Source organism: Macaca nemestrina, unplaced genomic scaffold, assembly GCF_043159975.1.
Source record: "Macaca nemestrina isolate mMacNem1 unplaced genomic scaffold, mMacNem.hap1 Scaffold_81, whole genome shotgun sequence".
NCBI classification, from domain to species: Eukaryota; Metazoa; Chordata; class Mammalia; order Primates; family Cercopithecidae; genus Macaca; species Macaca nemestrina.
The window spans coordinates 113,087-135,303 of NW_027257872.1; the positions used below are offsets into that span (position 1 = coordinate 113,087).

General features: G+C 47.7%; 1 long non-coding RNA gene across 2 annotated transcripts; it reads right to left on the reverse strand.

Annotated features, from left to right (window-relative positions):
- Nucleotides 1-10,848: 10,848 nt before the first annotated feature.
- LOC139361647 (uncharacterized) lies at nucleotides 10,849-20,634 on the reverse strand. Of its 2 annotated transcripts, none has more exons than XR_011619227.1 (2): nucleotides 19,655-20,634; nucleotides 10,849-18,440 (listed from the first exon to the last, which is right to left on the reverse strand). It is a non-coding gene; the product is annotated as an uncharacterized lncRNA (long non-coding RNA). The 2 variants fall into 2 exon arrangements; XR_011619226.1 differs by having other exon boundaries at nucleotides 10,849-18,443.
- Nucleotides 20,635-22,217: the final 1,583 nt, after the last annotated feature.

Below are 22,217 nucleotides of genomic sequence, written 5' to 3' on the forward strand. Positions count from 1 at the left end.
CCTCAGGCCTGCTGCTTCTCTCCTCTCCCCACCCCTGGCCCTGACGCTTACCAAGGGAGGCAAGTTCAGCTCCAGCTGAGCCCCGCACAGGGCTGTGGGTCTCTAGGGCAGGTGCCCACCTTCGCCTGAACAGGCTGTGTCAGAGGAGGGTCTGGCTGTACTTGAGCTGTGAGAGATGCTCTCAGAGATCCAGCATCCTGAAAACCCAGGTGCTGAAGGTTCCTCCTCTTCCACCATCCTGCGGGGAAGGGGGTCTTATCCTGCTTCCCCTCAACCCGAGCTGACTTCTTGTCTGTTCTGTACACCTAGGTTTTCAGAAGAGTTTTGTTAATCATCTAGCAGACAAACAACCATAAGGTGACAGCCTGGGAGGGTAGACGGCGCTGGAAGGTAGTTTCCTGAATAACAGCGTTCAGTTTCCTGTTTTGCCATCATTTGACCCAAGGCCCCAAGATAATTGAAATATTGTCAGCCAAACACCGATTTTTTATCTGAGTTTTTTTTTTTTTCTTTTTAAGTTATGGGTGCAAACTTATAACCAGGGACCTGACAAAAGAGAAGGATTTATTTGCAAAGTGAATGTCGGGGATGGTTGGCATTTGCCAACTCTGACTAGCAGGGACCCAGGCTGCTTCCGTTCTGCCGCCCGACTCCTGACCCTCCAGCTCCTGCCCCTGTTCCCACCAGCAGGAAGAGGAGCGGGAAGGTGCCTTTTCCCCTTTAAGGGGGTGAGGTGAGAGTTGCACCTGCCACTTAGCTAGTCCCTGGGGTGATTCTCCAGCATGGGTGGGAGTTGGGTTTGGAGGCCTGAGCCCCGTGAAGCTGGGGTTGCTGTTCCCTGAGCAGCAGGAAACTGGACTCTGGGAAGTGGGGTCAGAGGGTAGCATCCTCAGGAGGGGCCTCTCGTCCCGTTTGACATCTTCACTGCAAAAGGGGGTGTGGGCTTCATGGTCCATTGACAAATAGAACGTTACTTTTTTTTTTTTTTTTTTTTTGAAGCACATAGAACCCTAATTCCTTTGGCTTTTACTAAAGTGGCATTTTGTAATTCCACATGATTTCATTGATATACTCGCAGGAGAGAATGCTTCCTGTAAACCAGAAGGATCTCTGCGACAGTCCTCGATCCATAGAGAGTTCATTTTCCCAAGGTTATAGACACAGCCTTAGGGAGGGGTTGAGGACACACTGCGGCAGCCTCAGGAGGTCCTGGACATGTGTCCAAGGTGTTTGGGGCACAACTTGGTCTTACACATTTTAGGGAGACGTGAGGAATCAATACATGTGAGACGTACGTTGGTTCAGTCTAGGAAGGATGGATGGCTCGAAGCGGGGAGGGATTTCCAGGTCACAGGTAGATCAGACAAATGCATTTCTGGTGCATCTTTCCAGAGGAAGCAGTCAGATCCGCATTTATCTCCGTGTGCAGATGGTGACTTTGAGTTCTGTCCTCTGTCCATGAGGAATTTCCTTGTGGATCGGTTGTGAGGGAGGTACGTGGCTTTTCCCCCCACCCCCAGTAGCTGTCTCTGTTAGGAAGAGCATGGGAGGCAGGTTTGGTCTAAGCTCTTCCTCACCTTGACGTCCCTTTAGCGTAGTGATTTTGGGGTCCTGAGATGTAGTTTCAACTTCATGTTTCTGAATACACTGGCACTCTAAACAGTGTTGTAGGAGGCATCTAACTTACTTAGAAGAAGAAGAATATTTGGAAACACTTGAGCACCTTCGTCCTTGAGAGAACCAAGCCTTTGTTTAGTTTGCTTTGCCCTGAGGCTGTTACGCTGTCCCGGGCTGTGCGGCCTTAGAAAGCTGTGCCCCTGTGAGCTACTGCCTGTGGAATCTGGTGACTTTGAAGTTAATCCAGCAGCTACATATTTTGGAAAGCAGATTCCCTCTTAAAGTGTTGGTGATTATGATTCTAGCACTAGAATTTCAGTGTGTGTTTTCCACCCTTCTTACTTTGTCTCCTCATACACTGAGATGCTGCTGCATTTGCCCTTAGGCTTCACTGAGGGAGGGTCAGTTCTGACCCTTTCTTAGATATTGATCTTGAACGGACAGAATCGAGATTCAGGAAAACTCTCGAGCTGGGAGAGTGTGCTGATATCTATGTAAGTGGGGTTCATGTGTCAAACTCAGGTTTAAGAAAAACCAATTCTAGGCTGGGCATAGTGGCTCACACCTGTCATCCCAGCACCTTGGGAGGCTGAGTTGGGCAGTTCACTTTTGAGCCCAGGAATTCAAGACCAGCCTGGGCAACATAGCAAGACCCTGACTCTACAAAAAATTAAATAGGAGAGGTGATGTGCACCTGTGGTCCCAGCTACTCGGGAAGCTAAGGCTCCCCACACACAAAGTATCAATTCATGCAGTGGCCAGTTCTGCTGGGACCACCTGTTAAGACTACTCTGGGCCTCATGGTTTGAGAAGCGTCTGTCCAGGGTCGAGAGGGAGTAGCTTGAGGGCCTAGAAGCCAGTTCTTGTGGTTGAGCGTGATTGCGGGTGTGGAGTTGGGGGCAGGGCTCTCCACGGCATGAGTGGGTAAATGGATGGGCTTCCAGGACGAGCCCCTGTGACTTTGCCTGGTTTACATCCGTCCAATACAAATCCACAGGCTCTTACTCTAGAAGCTTCTGCTGGGGCTGATGGACTGGCCTGGGGACAGAGGGTGCCCTCAGAGCCTCATGGTGCCGTCTGGTTTAGGAAGAGCACTTAGTCACCTAGATCTAGGATTTATGGCACTACAGGGGACTCCTCACACTCAGAGCAACAGCCATCTGCATTCTAGACTTGGTTCTAGGCAAAGTATTTTGGAGCCTGTTGGTAGGTACCCTGTGTTCTGTTTATGTGTAAAACAAGTTAGAGTTATAACTAGTTAAAACCTATTTTTAAAATTTTGCCACAGAATATGGCAGTTGTGGTGGAGCCTGGCCAGAGACCCCCACACTGAGACGCTGTTGCTTGCTGGGGTTGCAGGCGTTGCCTGCATCGGCTGCCCCTCCCGGCGTGTCTGTGTTCTTGACACGGGCGCCCATCGAGGCTTGGCCTGTGGGAGTCGTGCAGCCATTTGTCTCCGTGTTCCTCTGAGGTTCCGCAGACTTCACGGTCCCGTGGCAGAGCATACGGTATCTGCTTGCATCCTGATTTCCCCAAACCCCAGGACAGGCCAAGAGTTCCTTACACACAACTGCAGAGGGCCCCGTGGCGTGGATTTGCAGAGACACAGCCTTTCCCCAGCTTGGCCTTCGTCTCCAGAGTTGGCTTTAGGGTGATAGAAGCTTCCTTCAGACTGGGGGGCCTTGAAGCTTTGGTGCTAGGAATTCGGTGAGCAGCACGGATGATACCCCGTTTCTCTGCATTTGTAGCACTAGTTGTTAACACGACCACGAGATGTACAGAGGAAGGAAAAAGGAGGTTTTATTTTCAGAGTAACACTCTGTGCTTTGGGAAATGTGGTCTTGGGGGAGCTGTAAGCACATGCCCCCACAGGAGGAGAGGAGGCCGCGGCATTACACGTTCCGGGGTTTGTTGGCTGTGTGTGTTCATCGTGCTCAAGGAATGTCTGAACGTTTACAGGGAAAGTGGGGTTTGTTCATCCGGTTCGTGCAATGTCTGAACACTTACAGGGAAAGTCTAGCACACATGCAGTGAGTTAACCTGTAACATCCGTGTTCGCCTTGGGGCAAGTGTAACATTTGAAATGAGGTGGACTGGGCGTGTCATGTACAAAGGTGAGCTGTTGGGCGCAGACGTTTATGCGCAGCCTCAGTCACAGCCAGGACTGGCTCGGGGTCTGCAGCCTGTGGCGGGAAAGGACACTCATGAGGCCATTCTGTCCAGTCGGGGCTGCCGGCAGGGTCCCAGGGTGGGGCTGTCTGGTCGGCCGGCATCTGGAGTCCACCCAGGTCCAGTGGGCAGCGTTCCTCTAAACCAGGCTTCTGATTGTGGAGGAGACTTCATGCTGGTTAACACACTGTGCAGGAGTAATGTTGTGGGGCTTTGGGGTCCACCTTCCCTATGATGCCGGTTACATTTCTCTCCGGACCTCACAGCCACAGAGATTGCACCTCGTCTGGCAGCAGGGGGTGCCATGTTGACATAGTAATTTATTGTATTAACCTTTTTATTGCTATTTTAATAACCATTTTTTTTCTTTTTAAAGAGATAGGGTATTGCTGTGTTACTCAAGCCAGTCTTGAACTCCTGGCCTCAAGCAATCCTCCCACCTCGGCCTCCCAAAGTGCTGGGCTTATAGACGTGAGCCAGTGCGCCCAGCCTACAGCCACGTTTTTAAAACTCAGCAGTTTAAAAATCCTATTCCTTTTACCCCCTCAAGCAGGCTGGTTGGCCTTGTGCAAACTGGGGTGTCACGATCTTAGCCCCCCTTTTATTTTTACCTTTGGCCTCAAATTCTGATGAGAACAGCAGTTACAAAATGGGCTTTAGGTGATTCTTCCGTTACTAAAGCCAGAATTCTCACCAGGTAGAGATGTTTGTCCCCAGGATTCCAGAAAGCTGTTTTGAATCAAGCCCGTAGGAAATAAGTAAGGAACTAAACTCTTGGTCCTCTGCTTAGTACCAGGGGAATGGGTTAGTTGCTGATACCCTTTGATCTGTGCTCACGTGCTGCATCTCATCACGGGAAGCAGAGTCGCCCTGTGGAATAAAGCCCGGCTCAAGGTGGCGCGTCGAGACGCTTGGGGCTGTCAGTCCCTTATACAGCGGCAGACTTGGAGACTCAGTATCGCGTGCAGAGCCCAGGCAACCGGAGTGCATCCACTTTAGAGACCACATGGACGGTCGGCAAGGTGGATGTCCGGGCATATGGCCTTGACAGGCCCACTGCGAGGTGAATTAGGAATTCGTTAGCAAAGAAATCAAACTCGCCTTTGGGTCCCGACTACTTGGAAGGTTGAGGCGGGAGGATTGCTTGAGGCAGAAGGTCAAGGCCGCGATGAGCCATGATTGTAATACTGCACTCTGGACTGGGTGACACAGCGAGACTCCAAGTCAAAAAAAAAAAACAAAAACAAAAACAAAAAAAACAAACCTTACTCTTCATAGCAAGAGGGAGAATTTATCAAAGTAACTGCAACAAAATCTTAGATGATGTAATTTCAGTGGCTAAGTGAGCTGTCCAGCCCACGTGGCTGGCTCACAGCGCAACAGAGCCAGGTGCTGCTGCAACTGCCCCCCCACCCCGATCGCTTGTGGACATTTTCTGTTTTCCCATATCTCCCTTTTGGATACGTAGCTCGCTACTTTATAGCTAAGCATCAGTAAAACAGGTTGTCTATTTTGAAAAGTAACTATTTTGTCTTTTAAGGACAGAAAATGAAGCAGGTGACAATAGCATGGCGACCTGGTGAATAGATTTAGAGGAATATTTAATACTTGGCACCACTCTGATCCCTTCTTCTCTCATGCTTAGTTACAGCTACCGCCTCCTAGGACAGAACACTTTGAGCTCTGTGAGTAGGAATTAAACATGTTCTAAATCAGAAGTTTTAGTTAAGCAGTATTTTATGTGAATGCCCAGATCCTAAGTGTTCACTGTACTGGTGTGTGGTGTTGAAGAAGGAACGAGGGCTTGGGGCTGCGTTTATGGTGCAGCGTCCGGGTTCCCATATGTGAGATGAGGGCCAAGAGACACGGCCTGGAAGGTTCAGACTGTAGGATTGAATGGATCTACCCACTCCTGGAAAGCCTCAAGTCTAACTTGACTTGGGCTGGTTTTAGGGAGATGCTGGCAGCGCCGTCCTCACAGGTCACTGGGAGGGGCTCTGGCACCGTCCCCGTCAGGTGTCTCATGATCAGCCCAGCTTGCTCATCTCAGAAGCTGTTGGTCGTGTTCTCGTTCCTGTTGTTCGTTGCGTGTTATTTAGGTTCTGTTCATGTGGGGACCTAGGAAGTTCCACAGTGAGAGGAGAGCCGCTGAGCCGCCTTCCTGCCTGGATGCCAGCCCCACGGAGGACCGTAACTGCTTGAGGTTGGCTTCTGCCCCCGGCCTCACCTGTGGAGGCATTGATGCAGTGGTACTTTCTAAGCTCCTGGGGCACACAGTGCTGTTGTGTGGATCCACAGGCTACTGTGGCGTCCAAGCACGTGCTCCCGGAGGAGAGGACTCTGCGGGCACTGATAGTGGGAGCTGGCTGAGAGTCGAGCGAGTTGAGACTCCCTGTGACCTGCACAGCTGCCATTTGCACAGCCCCTCCTGACACCAAGATGGTCGTGCGATAAATGCACAAAGCACATCTCCAGCAAAAAGCCGCCGATTGTCCATATCCAGGATATCCACCACGGTGGCTTTTTGGTGTTAATACGATGAATGTGAGCAGCAGGTGGTCTGCGTCGAGTGTGACTGTGCCACTGCAGTTTTGTTCTCATGTCTTGATGAGCATGAACGGTTCCTGACGAGGGTAGGTAAGGATGCTGTGACCTGAGACTCTGCAGTATTGTAGCTTGAGGAACCAAGGAGTTTTTCTGTCTTGCAAAGCCGTCAGGGAGGATGTTCCAGGCTGGTGACTGCTCCATGAGGTATTTAGGGATCCAGGTTTCTTCCCGACCCCTGCTCTGCGTTCCCAGGGACACGGCTGTCCTTGCCGTGGTTGGGAATGGGTGATTGCCATGCTGGCGGGGGAGGCTTAAGGTGAGAGTGGCCGTGATTTACCTAATCTACATAATGACAGGGAGCCTGGGAGTAAAGTGTAGCCATGGCCTGGAGGATGGATGATGGTTGTTGGTGAACGACTGGCTGCACTCACCGCAGCTGGCCCAGGAATGGGGAAGGATGGCTGAGTATGCCGTTCAACGGTACCTGGTTCTTTCAGATTTGACTTCCTTACGGATTTTCTGCTGTAAAGAGGAGAGAGCCTGTGGTTCTAGGCCAAGCATCTCACTCATCTCATAACATCTTGTATCCCTCAGCCAACATTTATGTCAAGTTTTAGAAGTCCTATCAAACTGGCAAGCATTTCTCAATTTGGTTTAACCATTGGATTTTATATCTGTGTCTGCATCTCTATTTTACATCTATGTGGTTATTTGACACTCTGTAGTACCTTTGTAATAGGTTCTCTTTGGTGGAAGTTACTCTCAACAAACCCTTGCTGCTACTTGAATTTTCAAGGTTGCAAGTAGAAAGGAGAGAATAAAAACCACATCTTCTCTAATTTTAAAATTTGTTGTTTCTCAAATCACACCAGAAGTAAAGATATTACAAATTACAAAAGCAGCCAGAATCAAGGTTAAGAGATTTCTGGGCGATTCTGGCTAATCAGCAGTATTTGCTGAGGTGTGTGCAGCAGAGCAACATGCCAAGAAGCCCGCGACGGGGGAGAGTTGGGAGGCCAGGCTGTGACTTCGGAGGTGTGTTGCCTCAGGGAGAGGAGCTAGATGTAGAGAGGATAAATGGCCACAGGTGTGACCACCGCCATCCTTGCTGCGGTACGGAGGCCTTTGTACAGGGGCCTTTGTGAGCTGAGTTAAAAATCAAAATTGAGAGAGTGCAATGCATTCTTAGTTTTTAAAATAAAATGCTAATAGAGAACGTTTTGTAAGAATGTAAAATGTTACATCTTTGTTTAGAATTTAAGAATAATAATTTGCTTCTGAGACCTTTGCGACTGAGATTTGAAATCTTAAGTATGGTTTTTTCTTCCATGTTTTATACATATGCACGTGTACACATATATGTAAGGTATATAAAAGGAAAATAAGCGTGTCTGTATTCACATTTATATACACTTCCATAATGTGTATACTTCTAGTCACACATAGGTCTAAGAGACTATGACGTGACTTGATAACCATGAGAGGGTAATCGCGCCTCCCGCGTTCCAGGCCTCACACAGCCCGTGCCAGGTTTTGGAAGTAGGAGTTTGTCTGCAGCCACTTCGGGAAGCATGTGGTTGCCAGGATTGCCTAGAGCTCCAGGCTGTCTCCAGTCCCAGCCTCCCTGGGGTAGAAGCTGCCCTACCAGGGGCCTGGACATGGACGTTAGGGCCTGGAGCCAGGGACCGCTCCTGAAGTGGGGGGCTCCCCTCACGGCTGGGCATGACAACCGAGGATAGGAGGCGGAATCAGCCTCGGGCCAGTGCACGGCCTCCCTGAAGTGCTTGCGGGAAGCCCCAGCTGCACTTTGATGACCCCATAGACAGCACCACAATCTGTGAGATCCCCCTGGCCCACCCCTCAGGTTCCTAAAATGATGAAGGTTTCCTGAGCTGCGAATTTTTAGATCTAGGCTAAAAAGTCCTGGGACAGACTCACAGGGTTCTTTATGTAGAAATGATGAGTGTGCTGGTGACTCAGAGCAGGCACTGTACCCTCACTCCAGGGTCCTTTGTGCCAGGTGGAAACGAGCGTGTGGGTCACCCAGAGTCCCTGCATCCTCACTCCAGTCACTGCTCTTTGGTTTCTTAATTAAAAGCCTAAAAGCCTTGATAATGAAAATGTATTCTCCCCAGAGAGTAGAGTTTCCGGTTATGGAGGCTCACCAGTAAATGCCGTGCCAGGTCAAATATGCTGAGATCTGGGCCAGGTCCTGCTTCCTGCCCACGGCCAAAGCAGGTACTTCATTTGGGAGGTGACCCGGGGGATATCTGAGAGGCCTGCCGGTCCCCGAGGGATGAATCCGCTGGCCTTCACATTCTGCTCCGGCCTCCATCGGCTCCTTCCTACCTGCAAACTGCCGGCTTTGACGTTGCCATCATTGGAGATATGTTAGGGACTTGGTATGGGTTGATGCCCATAGGACCAGCAGATCGTGAAAAGGTGGGAACCAGGGCTGGGAGGGTGGTGACCACGGCCAAACTGAGAACGTGGTGGGCTGGAAGGTCCATTTTCTGTCTGAGGTGTTTTTTAAAATAAAAAACAGTGTCTCAGGGACATGAGAGGGGAGGCCACAGACGGGGAGAACGCATCTGTAAAAGACTTATCTGATAAAGGCTGTTATCCAAACCGTGCAAGGAACTCTCAAAACTCAACAAGAAAATGAACAACCTGATTAAAAATGGACCAAAGACCTGGACAGATATCCCAACAAAGAAGATACACAGATGGCAAATCTACACGTGGAAACATGACCCGCGTCTTATGTCATAGGGCGAGGCGTCACTGTGCACCCATCGGCCTGGCCAAAACCTGAACTCCGACACCACCACGTGCTGGTGGGTGTGTGGGCATCAGGACCCTCACTCATCGCTGGGGGAAGTGGGGCAGCTCCTGTGGGAGGCAGCGTGGCGGTTTTCCGTGGAACTTAGCTCTCCGACCACAGGAGCAATCACAGTCCTGGACGTTTACTCGGAGGAGCTGAAAGTTTACTTCCATGCGGAAATGTGCACACAGACGTTGACAGCAGCTTTATAATTGCCAAAACTAGAAAGCAACCAAGATGCCCTTCAGTAGGTGAATGGATAAACTGTGGTATGTCAGATACTGGGATATTATTCAGCACTAAAAAGAACTGGACCCCTAAGCCATGAAAAGACACAGAAGGATCTTAAACGCATGTTGCTAAGTGAGACTCCAATCTGGAAAGGCTGCCTGCTGTCTGAGTCCAACTACAGCACAGTCTGGAAAAGGCAAAGCTGTGGAGACAGTCAAACAATCAGCGGCTGTCAGGGGTTGGGGAGGGGAGAGATGAATGGGAGGAGCATAGGGGGTGTGTAGGGTGGGGCAGCAACTCCAGGTGGGGCTTTCATGGGGGATCCATGCCGTTCCACGTCTGTGAAACCCACAGAGTGAGCAGCAGCAGGCCGAGTCCTCGTGTGAGCTGTGAACTGTGGGTGGTGGTGCCGTGTTGATGCGGGTCTGTCGGTCGTACAGACATGCTGGTCTGGTGAGGGCAGGAGAATGATGGAGGCTGTGCCTGTGCTGGGAAAGGATATGTGAGGACTCTCTGTACTTTCCTCTTGATTTTGCTATGAACGGAAAACTGCTTTTAAAAACGTCTATTGAAAAGGCAAACAAAAGAGTGCTGGCCAGACAACATCAGTGTGAGGGTGTGGCCTGTGTTCTACGTTCAGAATTTCCCTTTTAGAATACACATATCTAAATTTTTCAAAGTTAAACCTTTGCATTAAGTAACTCACTACAAAGTTACAGTATCAGCTTGAGCGCTGCCAGGATGGCCAGGATCCTGTATCCTGACAGGCTTCTCCCCTTACAGGTGCAGTTGACGTCCATGGCCACATCTCAGTAAGCGGCAGGGCTGGAATCAGGAGTCAGGCTTTGCGGGACAGAGAGGAAGTGAGACCTTGTAAGCACGTGGCTGAGGGCGGGCAGGGAGGAGCCCGTGGCAGGGAGCCGGCAGGGATGACTTTTTGACCAGTTTTCCTTATCGCTGAGGCCTTCTTAGACTTGGGGAGTTGGGAGTCCCCACTCTCGGGTGCCTCAGAAACCAAAGGCTGCTTGTAATGCTCAAGTTCCAGATGCCTCAGGGGAGGTACCTGGGTTGTTGGGTGCAGTTCCGTTATTTGCTGCTTGGTGGGATTTGCCCGCAGCATTTCTGGTTGTTTTTAAGAGCTGATGTTTGAGCTGCTTAAAATCACATATGGATGTCGATTTATCTATAAAAGTTAAGAATGGAATTTGAGTGCAAAGAGTTGTGAAAATGCTCAAGGTGATGTACTAATGTATACATTACATTTGTGGAAGTATTTGAAAGTGCAGGATTTACATTAAACACTTCTCTTGATTTTTGTAATATCTACCTGTCATTTTCCCATTTGATTAATAGATGTCAGAGGGCTTAAATTTTGAGTGCCTGAATTCACTGAAATTAAAACTTCTTACATCAAATGTAATTGAACTGAATGTAGCAACAGTGCATACTTTTAGAAGTACTGATTTAAAAAAAATATATAAAAACACATATCCATGAACATGCAGATGGGGGCAACATATTAAACCATGGAAGTAGAATTAGTATTGTTTTCTGAGAAGACAAATTTTTAAAAAGTCAAGGGGTTTTATAACTTTCTAGTTTCCAACTTATTTGCCCTAAAGTGGAACATTGACAGCAGCAGAAGAGGAGATCCTGGGCCAGTGCAGGCTCTGGGAGCAGCGGGGTGAGTGCTGGAAGGAGCTGGCTGGAGGCAGAGCAGGGAGGTGCTCAGGCAGGCCAGGACGGCCTCAGGGCACGCGGCTCAGTGAGTGAGAAAAAGTTCACATTTCTTGGAGAGCCCTTGACTCTGCCCACAGAAAACCCAAACTCCTTCCAACGGGGATGTGCATCTCATGTAAAAGTTGTTACTCCCAGAAAGAAAACCAGTGGAAGTAGAAATTTTACGTATGCAGAAATTACTTCAAATTTGTTTCTAACCTTATCCTTTTCTTCCCCCATCTTAATGTGTGGTGACTTTCTGCAGGTGACGCACACATCTTAGGAGAGCGCTGTATTTCAGTTGCTGTTGGCTCTGATGTGACTTTGTGGTGTCCGATGTTCTGGTTCTGAGGTTCTGCGCAGAACGTGGCTCCTCCCTGCTGAGTGTTGCTTGTTGAAGGCCCGTGTGGAAACTTTTCCTGTAAGCTCGTTGACCGCAGCAGTCTTGGTTCAGAAACCTTTGGACCTCCTGAGACTTCACACAGCCTTCTAACCTTTCTAGTGTGACCTTTTCATTTTACTGTTCCCCATTAACCCAGATGTTTTCCAGAATGTAAGTAATCTGCTGAATGCAGGGTCGGGGGTGCCCTCCGTTGGCTCTGGGGAGAAGCATGGCTGTTTCTCCGGGTGGAGCTTCCAGCCCACCATGGTGTGCTCCAAGCCGCAGCAGGGTTCTTTGGCAGAAATAATCGTCGAAGGCCTGCGTGGTATGGCTGTGGGTATGCGACCTCGCGGCCATACCGGCCCCTCCCCATCAGTGGTACCACAGAGAGGAGCAGGGGGAGGCCTGATGTGCTTCTGAGACTGCGTTGTCCGTGTGTAACTAGACATGCAGAGAAAGTGTTGGAGATGAGCAGGAGACGGTGTCTGTCCCTGATGAGCTTAGCCGTGCCCTTGAGCGGGTCAGGTTTCTGTGCGGCTGATCTGGACTCAGCCTGGCTGTGGCAGTGCAGGTGACTGCTGGGCTTTGGCAAGGCTGCACCCACTGTCCGTCTGAAACGGCCCCCTTCCCAGGCTCGCTGTGCCAGCTGGGCGCCCAGGCCTGATTTCCCGCCAGGACGGAGGCCCTGTGTATGTGTTGGGGAAGGGGGAGGTGGGAGTCCTGCTTTATTGCCGTATCCAATGCCACGTGGGGTCAGCACTCAGGAAACATGTGCTGTGTGGGTCAGCGATTGAGTTCAGAAACCTGGAAAATTCAGCAGTGTAGGCTTTGGCCATGACCTGTCCAGCCCTGCGGCTCTTTGTTTCTGTCTCTGAATTTCCTGCCATAGCATCCTCCTCCTTCCAGGGGCCCCTGTTCCCATATGGCTGTTGGCAGCTTCACAGGTTCCTCTGCCTCCCCTCCCGGGCCCTGGTGTGGCTGGGGCAGCTAGTAGCTATGCAGATCCCACAGCCAGTAGACGGTTGGTGCCAACGTCTTGGGCCTGGGTTACCTGAGTCAACGACTCCAGTACATGGCTGAGCTTACCCCGAATGTCTGGATCGGAAGGCCTTGGGTTGCAGAAAGGTGGGAGTTCGATATCAAAGGACAGCCTGCAATGCAGAAGGGGAAATGGCTGTGCTGGATGGCCAGCTAGAGGAGTCTGTGCAGAGCCTGGGACCCGGTGCAGACACAGAGCTGACATGGGCAATGCAGTGACACGGCCACCGTGGAAGTGGGCAAAGTTACAGGCTTCAGACCGATATGGAGGGGCTGGTCTAAAACAATCCTCATTTTCCTTTAATCCTAGCAACTGCTGGCTTTTGGGGTGGGGAAGTGAGATCTGTGGTGGCCGCGAGGAGAGACAGGGATTTTAATTAAACCCCTCTTTCTGGGAGAGGGGAGTAGCCTTTTCTTTAGGACGGTGAGCATCGTCATCTCAGGCAGCTCAGGCTGCTGTAACGAAACACCATTGACTGAGTGGCTTATGAACAACAGGAATTTGTTTCTCACAGTTCTAGAGGCTGGAAGGCAGGATCAGGGTGCTATTGGGTGGGTTCTGGTGTGGGCTCCTTCCTGGTTGGCACATACCTTCTCTCTGGCCCTGATACAATGGGAGGGTGAGGGATTTGCTGGACCCCTTTGTGAGGCACAAATCCCATTTAAGGGTCTCCAGCCTGAGGAACTCATCACCTCCCAAAGACCTCCTGACAGCATCACATTGAGGGTGAGGATTTCAACCTGTGTTTTGGGGGGCAGGCAGTTCGTAATCGTCACCCTCTTTGTGTATTTCTGACTCAACATTGAGTCTGCCTTTGGCTCTCCAGGGGACAGAGCCTGTGTGGACACTGAGCAAGGTCAGAGCTGCAAGCATGTGCACATCGGGGGCAAGGGAGCTGCCAGGGGTGTGAGAAGGGGGTTTCAGCGTCAATCGGAGCTGCTTTCCTGGCAAATGTACTCATAAGCTATCCTGGCAACATTTGCTTTTCACGAAGAGTCGATGAGGCAGTGGGGGCAGCAGGCGGTGTTGCCAGAAGCTTGGAACTGATGGGCAGCAGAGAAGGGGCAGAGGCCACGACCTTGGGGTGGTCAGCAGTGCCAGGTGTCTGCCCTCCAGGACTCACGCCTGTGATTGTGCGGAGACTGAGCCGACCGGGGCTTGCCGGCCAGTGTGGCTCTCATGCAGGTGATTATCGGGGTTGGTTTCTATGTAATGTTCCCTCAACCTCATGCCCCCCCCCCCAACAATTTCTGTGCCTAGCAGAAATCATGCTGCATTTCCTTGATGAAGCCTTGAGTTTCCTGTGGAGATGTAGGAATAGCACGATTTGGCTCACGTCAAAATACTTTGCAGTGAAGCTGCACGGAAGAGGTTTCTAGGCTTCCATTTGACGTTTTCAACAATGCCTGAGTGTTACAGGACTGTCTTGCTTGTTAAAAAGCACCAGATGAAAAAGGCTAGTAGTTAATTATGGAGACTTTTTACATTAGCACAGAGACGGTGGCTTGAGGCAAATTCAGTGTAACGTAGGTGTGTTTGTAAGCCGTCAAACGGACCATCTCTCTGCGGGCGACACATGTTTTCCGGTATTGGTTTTGTTCTGTAAAAGGATGACTGGCATGCGGTACAGTCGTTCCAAAATTCACCTGGAAGGTGTCCACATGGTGCTTTGTTTTCTCCTGACATTCTGGGCACCACGAGGAAGTATTCCTGTCTTCAGCACTAGCAGGAGACTTTTCCTGAACACCTGCTCCTCTTTGGCGTTGTGGGTGTGAAGGGGTCAGAGTGACCCTGTCTTCATGGAGCTTTCAGACACCATGGGGATAGTGTGGCACAAGTGTCGGGCTCAGGTGGGACTCAGGTGGGACAGAGGCTTTCCCCAGAAAACAGCTGCCGATTCCAGGACGGCCCTCCTGCATCATGTCTGAATTAAGGCTGTTCTATTACAGCAGGGGTGTCATGTTAACTGGAAGTGCGCTTTTGTTCTGGGCAGTAAGTAAATTAATTGTACATTTGCCAAGGACAGTGAGGTTTGATTTGATGAATCCAGTAGGGAAAAGGAGAAGGGCCGTGGCTGGGTGGGGACGTGTGTGATGGGAGCAGAATGGAGCAGCCATCCAGGCTGTTGGGATGGAGGGGCCGCGCCCGCATTTTCATGGGGTCTGTCGCTGTTTGTGCCACTAGACCTGAACCTCTGTCTCTACAGTAGTAACGCATCATTCACGTCCCAGCAGGCCAAGTCCTCAGGAAAATGGGGCCAAAAAGTAGAAAACCATGACCGTAGAAGGCAACGGCACGTGACTGAGCTTTCTGGGTTGTGCGTCCTTGTGATAAAAACAGTCCTAACTGAGCTGAACACCAGAATGAAAACGAACCTTCCTCCGTGCTGAAGTCGGAAGAGGTGTGCTTGGCTATCCGCAGTGCCTGCCTGTTTGGGCGGTGATTACTGCAGGTCACACGTGCTGTACAGGAGGAGGGCAGTGAACTCTGGAGCCAGGCTGGCCGGGTGCAAGTCCCAGCTCCATAGCCAGCTCTGTGATCTGGGACAATTCACCTATGTCCTCTGCCTCTCGGTTTCCTCCTCTGTAAAAGGGGGGTAATAGTCGCATCTATCTGAAAGGGCTATGTGAGAATTAAACGACCTTGTAAATGTAAGGGGCTGAGAACAGTATCTGCTCTTGGTGAGCAGAAGGATGACCAGGAGGTGACCAGCAAAATACCCCTTTCGAAGCCTCAATACTGTTCTGTAGTGAGCAAAGACATAGCTCCTCTCTGGACGAAGCCATTAATAGTCGATCCTGGCAGGCAGAGTGCAGATTCCTTCAAATCAGAAATTTGAACTCTGGCCAATGACTGCTGTACTGATTAAATCTTAGGATTTGTTGTTAATGGTAAAGTAGTCTACAAAAACAGAAACAGTCTGAAGGAGTTTGAGAGGGTGTGGGCTCAGCTGCAACCTCTCCTCCCAAGGCCGTTGGTCAACATCATCTCTAGCCCTGTGGAAAGACAGAAGCAGTGAAGAAAATGTCGGACAAACATTTGGTGTGTTTGTACACTTCTCCCAGAAATCCTAAATGCTTTGCATGTTTCAGCTAATAATTCATTAAAATGGATTATGCTGACCATTTTATAACCTACTTCACTGCTCTCCTGTCTAAATCCATCCCTTTGTGACACATTTTTTTTACACTTGGCTCATTTTTTCAATTGTGTTTGCTGTCTTACTCCCATGTAAAGGATAAATGTGCATGTTTGTTGATTTGACTGAGACAGCTAATGCTAAATGTCTCTGTTCCTTGAATGTTGACTTGTGATGGTGTCATTTAAGTCTCTTCTCTTACCCCTTGAGTCAGCAAAATATTCCGTGTTACTTTGAGCAAAACTTGCTCATTAGTGTTATGGAGAGTATAAAAGCAAATGGAATAAGTTTCCTGCCTTCAGGAGGATTGAAATCTCAGTCGGTATGACAGCATGGATGGGAGTCGGCTCAGTTTGCAGCTTTTAAAACATGTTGGAATCTTTCCTCTGCCACTTTTGATGGTGAGACCCTGAGCAAATCATTTCCACAAGCATCATGCTCTCCATCTATGACATGGAAGTAAAAATAGCAATCTTGACAGAATTGTGATGACTACAGACGTGTACCTAACCTCTTATTTACTGCCTCCCGATAGAAGATATTGTAACTCATCCCATTTGAGAGCAGGTGGTGATCACCCCATCCTGTGAGATTCAAGTATAAGTATCTGGAATCCCCCATCTGCAGGTGAGGAAGACCCAGCAGCCCTCACAATGTCTTCTGGAAACTGGATTTTGTTTGAAGGGTGAACTGACTCCAAGTTTCTTCTGTTTTCACGTATTGTCCTTCCTACGTGGCTCCTGGGGTTTTTCCCTTCCTCCCAATCTACATTAACCTGATAACAGCCAGCTATGTTTTCTAGAATTCCCCTAAATTGACTCATGCCAAATACTGAATACAGTAGATTGTGAGGGGTTCATTAAATCACGATAGAGCATCCTAAGAAGGAAAGTAGACACCTTTGTTCTTAAAGGGTCTTCAGCTATCCCACCCTGGAGAAGGTTGCTGATTTCCTTTTCTCCTCGGGCAGTCTTGTTACTATGCATCACTTCTTTTCTCTGAGATGGAGTCTCGCTCTGTCACTCAGGCTGGAGTGCAGTGTCATGATCTTGGCTCACTGCAACCTCCATCTCCTGGGTTCAAGTGATTCTCCTGCCTCAGCCTCCCGCGTAGCTGGACTACAGGTATGTGCCACCACACCGAGCTAATTTTTGTATTTTTGGTAGAGACAGGGTTTCACAATATTGGTCAGACTGGTCTTGAACTCTTGACCTCGTGATCCATCCACGTTGGCTTCCCAAAGTGTTGGGATTACAGGCATGAGTCACCGTACCCGGCCTGCATCACTTTTTATGCCTCGTCTTCATCCTTACAGCTTCTCCTTCCTAGTGGCCTCAACTCCCAACCCCGGAGTACGGGTCACAACTGTCCATCTTCATGCACCACAGCTTAATTCCCCTTCTTCTCCTCCCCACCATGCCCTATGGGCTGCTTTTCTACAACCAGAGTGGAGACCCAGGGAGATCTGCTAAACTAAGACAGTGCTCACCCCTGGGAGAAAAATCTACTTCCCAGTTCTCAGTCCTGCTAAACTATTGTTAAGATAAAGAAGGACCATGATAAATCCTATTGGCTAAGAGAAGAAGATTCTCCATGTTGCCATAGGACAAGAGAGGAGGTGACAGAATCTGCAGCCATTTGGTCGAATATGTGATATGTGAGTCATTCTGAGGAATACGTTAAAATTCTGTAGTCAGATCTTGGAAAATGGTAGTTCCAGCAGAGGGAATAATATAACAAAAAACCCAGGCAGAAAACAAGTGTGTGTGTGTGTGTGTGGAGAAGAACAATAATGTGATGTGAATGAAGGGTTCGGTGTCATGAGTGAGAAATGGCTGACCGAAAGTAGGGAGATGCAGAGAGGAAGATACCACGGGAAGACTGAACATCACATTAAGTGATTTAGGTGATTCTGCCTGCAGTGCAAATATTTTGGGCTCTGAAGTGAAGTCATCAAAAGGTTTACGTCTGTAATGGAGGATTGGTCTAGATAGCCTCTCAGATCCCACTCGGCTTTGAGATCCTTGATTCCGGGTCACACCTGCGGGTCTGGAGGGCAGTTCTGCAGGGTCATGAAGGAAGGATTCCAGGAGGCTGGGACACGAAGGGCATTCAGGTGACCACATCAAGAGATCAAGTGGGGTAACAAAAGCCTGAACTAAAAGGAATGCAGTGTAAATATGAAGGAGAAAGAGGAAATGGGAAACTTACTAGAAACGATAAGTAGAGAAAAAGGGGAACGTGTGATTCCAAGGTTTAGAACAGTATTTGTAAGTTACAGTCCCACAACTTCTTGCATAAACAGTATCTAAGAGAGTCATTTTAAGAAGAAGAGCAAACTTCCAAGTTCCACTGAAAGACATCAGCATCTCTGTGGAGTGAATTGGGGAAAGAGAATGAAGAAGTCTGCTCAACTTTTAGACACACAAAATGTGAATTGAATTGCATGAGTGACAACAATGTGAAGATATTTAACAGGAGCTCTTTTTTCTCTTTTTGGCCTACGGTATTTAATCCTTCTATCATTATCGTCCTTTCTCTAATTTGATGTCTTTGAACCTTTATTCAAAAATCTACTACGTATATGTAACATGTTTGTGAGATTATTACTAGACCCTCTAGGAGGTTTCATTAACCCAGTTTTCTCTTATTATACCAATACCACACTATCTTGGTAGTTCAGGTAAGTCCTCCACCGTTTTATTCCAAGTTGTCTTAGCTCTGTTGGGTTCTTTAAATTTCCAGACACATTTTGGAATCCGCTAGTTCATTTCTACTGAAAAATAAAAATAAAAATAAAAATCATGCTGTGATTTTGATTGGAATTGCATTAAACCTCTGATCCACAAGCGCAGAACTGACATCTTAACAATATTGAGCCTGCTGATCCATGGACACAATATATCACTTCATTTATTTAGTTCTTTAATTTATTTCAACATCACTGCCTGCTTTTCAGTGTATAGATCTTACACATCTTTTGTCAGATTTAGTCTGAGGTATTTCATGTTTTGATGTGCTATAATATTGCTTTGTAAATTTCCATTTCCAATTATTTCTTTGCCAGTGTATAAAGAGATATTGCTTATGTGTTTAGCTTGTATCTTGCAAGCTTTCCAAACTCACTTATTAGTAAGTAATTTATTATTATTAGTTTTAGTGGCTTTTTGTGATTTCAGGAGATTTTCCACACAGGTGATCACGTCACCTGCAGATCCAGATAGTTTTAAATCTTTTCTAATAAGGGTACATTTTATATATTTTAACTTGCCTTATTGCACTGACTAGACTCCAAAAAAATGCTGAAAAGCAGTGAGGAAAAAGTCATCAGGTGGGATGGTAAATACAGCCCCTGTTCTTCCATTTTGACCTGAAGCACCCAGTGTGATCATTTTCTCATTTGATTTTCGTGAGGACTTTTTGTTTCCTTTTTTTCCTTTATTTTTAAAAAATACACTATCTTTTAGGCAGTTTCACCTTCACAGAAAAATTGAGGGAAAGGTGCAGAGAGTCCTTCTATATGCCTTCCCTTCCCCCACGTGCACAGCCTCCCCCACTAAAAACTCTCCTGCCCAGAGGGAGCGTTTGTAACAATTGAAGAACCGACGTTGACATATTGTCACCCAGAGTCCACAGTTTACATGAGGGCTCCGTCTTGGTGCTGGTTCTATGGGTTTGAACAAAGGTGTCATGACATGTATCCACCATGATAGCATCGTACAGAGCAGTTGCACTAAAATCCTAAAAATTTCCATGTTCCACCTCATCATCTCTCCCTCTTCCCAACACCTGGGAACCACGGATAGTTTCACTCCATAGTCTGGCCTTTTTCTGAATGTCCTTTAGTCTTTTCTGATGGGTCTCTTTTGTGTAGCCGTGCATGTTTAAAGTTCCTAAGTGTCTTTTCATGGCTTGACAGCTCACTTCCTTTCAGTGCTGAAGAATATGCCATTGTTTGGATATATCACAGGTTATTTATCCACTCACCTAGTGAAGAACATTTTGGTTTCTTCGTTGCCTCCAAGTTTGAGCAATTATGAATAAAGCTGCAATAAAATTAGCAATTATGATTAAAGCTTCTATAAATGTCCGTGTGCAGGTTTTTCTGTGAACACAAGTTTTCAACTCCTTTGGATAAATACTGAACAGTGCAATAGCTGGATCACATGTTAAGAGGATATCTCGTGCCCATCAATGATACACTGGATACACAAAATGTGGCACGTATATACCACGGAATACTATGCAACCATAAAAAAGAATGGGTTCCTGTCCTTTGCAGGGACATGGATGAAGCTGGAAGCCATCATTCTCAGCAAACTAAACTAAAAGAGGAACAGAAAACCAAACACCACATGCTCTCACTCATAAGTGGGAGTTGAACAATGAGATCACATGGACACGGGGAGGGGAACGACACACACGGGGGCCTGTTGGGGGTTGGAGGCAAGAGGAGGGAGAGCATTAGGACAAATACCTCATGCATGCAGGGCTTAAAACCTAGATGATGGGTTGACAGGGGCAGCAAACCACCATGGCACATGTATACCTATGTAATAGACCTGCACATGTATCCAAGAACTTAAAGTAAAATTTAAAAAATAGGGAGTATAGTTTGGTAAGACAATGTGATAATTTTACAAACACAAAACATGTCATACCCACTTCCCCACCTCCCTCAAGTGCTTTCAACAGCATCCTGTTGCTGTTATTAAGAGAATAAAGCATCTACCATCATCTCCCAGCCCCTGCCTGCCTTCCTTCATTCTTGTCTTGTGCCACTTTCTCCCGTGCTTACTTCCTTGCACGTGCCTGTTTCCTGCTGCAAGAGGCATTCTGCAGCACCCCCATCTCTGTTTAGACCGTGGTGTCCCTACACTCCACCGCCCTCAACAATCAACCTCTACTTCTCTCCAGACTGCAAGGGGATCATACCTTCCAGAATGCATCGGTTTTCTACCTCTCATCCCAAGATATGCCAGATTCTTTTACAGCATAAATTTAGAGAACCCCGCTTCCCTTTCTTTGGTGTGCTTTCCTGAATTCTTCATCAGAAACCCATTAGAGTGATTGTCTTATTAGTGCCCATTCTCCCCATCAGGCTGCAGGTTCGTGAGAGCAGGGGCCACGGTCATGTTGGTGAACCACGGTATTCTCAGTGACTATCCATGTGCTTAGAAAGTATTTGCTGAATGAGTAAATGGGTCTGCAGTTCCAACCAAAGCTAGAAGCTTGACTTTGGAAGAATGAAAGTAGATAACGTCTCCAAAGCAGACCCCATAGCATGAGAAAAGAAAGGAAGAACGGAGGCAGAGCTGAAGGATGAATATCGGCACAGGAGTAGGTGAGAGTTCCAGAAATGCTGGGTTTTCACGTGTTTTTACTTACCTCCTATCTGTGTTTCCATCTCTGTGTAGCGTGACTCTCACATCCCTCTCAATTTCTACATTTCTTTACTGACAAGGACAGAGGTAGTGCATTGGACACACTACTAACCAGCATACTCTCTCGGACTTGCAAGGAAATGTAGAGAAAACAATCTAGAAATGGTATCTCAGAAGAAAAAAATATCAAAAATATGAGAATAAATGTGGGAAAAAAATCAATGTTTAAAGACAACTTCTCAACATATTTAGGTATCTCTGGGACCTAAAATTTCATCAGAACTCCCCACACTTCTTTCTTTTTACATTGCTCTGTGTGTGTGTGTGTGTGTGTGTGTGTGTGTGTGTGTGTATTCAACAGAAATCTACCAAAAAAAAAATAATAATAATGCTATTGCTAGAATAATGCTACTACAGGGGAGAAAAATGTAATCTTTTCTTCCACCCATCTTAGCTTCATTGGTTGGGGTTCCTATAACAAAAGACAGATGAACCCCCAAAAAAGCAAGCGGAGGTTTATTAGCATGTATATTTCATATATACATGAGAGATACACAGGGAATGAGGGAATCTCAAAGAGACAGCTCAGACCTTTCTTTTATATAACATCTTCAACAAGGATAATAAATGTTTCTAGAAGTGCCAAGACAAAGTAAAAGGACTTTGGGTCATTGGGGGCAACAAATTGTGGGAAGGCCAATAAATGATAGATTTTTGTGTAAATTCCTCTGGTGCTGTTTCCTGAATAAGGGTCTGAAGTTGTCTACAGAGATTGAGCTGCGTCCTTTCTGGCAGAGAGGGGAGAAAGGGCACTTTTGTCTTTGTATAATATGATTATGTTGTGTGCTTTTCAGAAACTAGAGGGAAGGCCAGAGCGCTTCTTAATTGCTTTCAGCTCAAAATATTTTAGCATGGTGTGTTGTATTCTCTGCACTGTTCCTGCTGCAGATATCTCTAAAGGCATCAGTCGCATCCACAGCACTACTTGTGGGGAAATATTGAGCAGAACTGGAATCAAATGTATAATTCAGCCCCATAGAATCTGAGCCACAGGACAGAGAGAACTGCCCGGGAGTCAAAGCAGACACTGAGCAGCTGACATTCTAAGAGTCTCCTTCCAGTAGATCGGCGCATAAACTCAAGTTCTTTTCACAGATTTGTCTGTG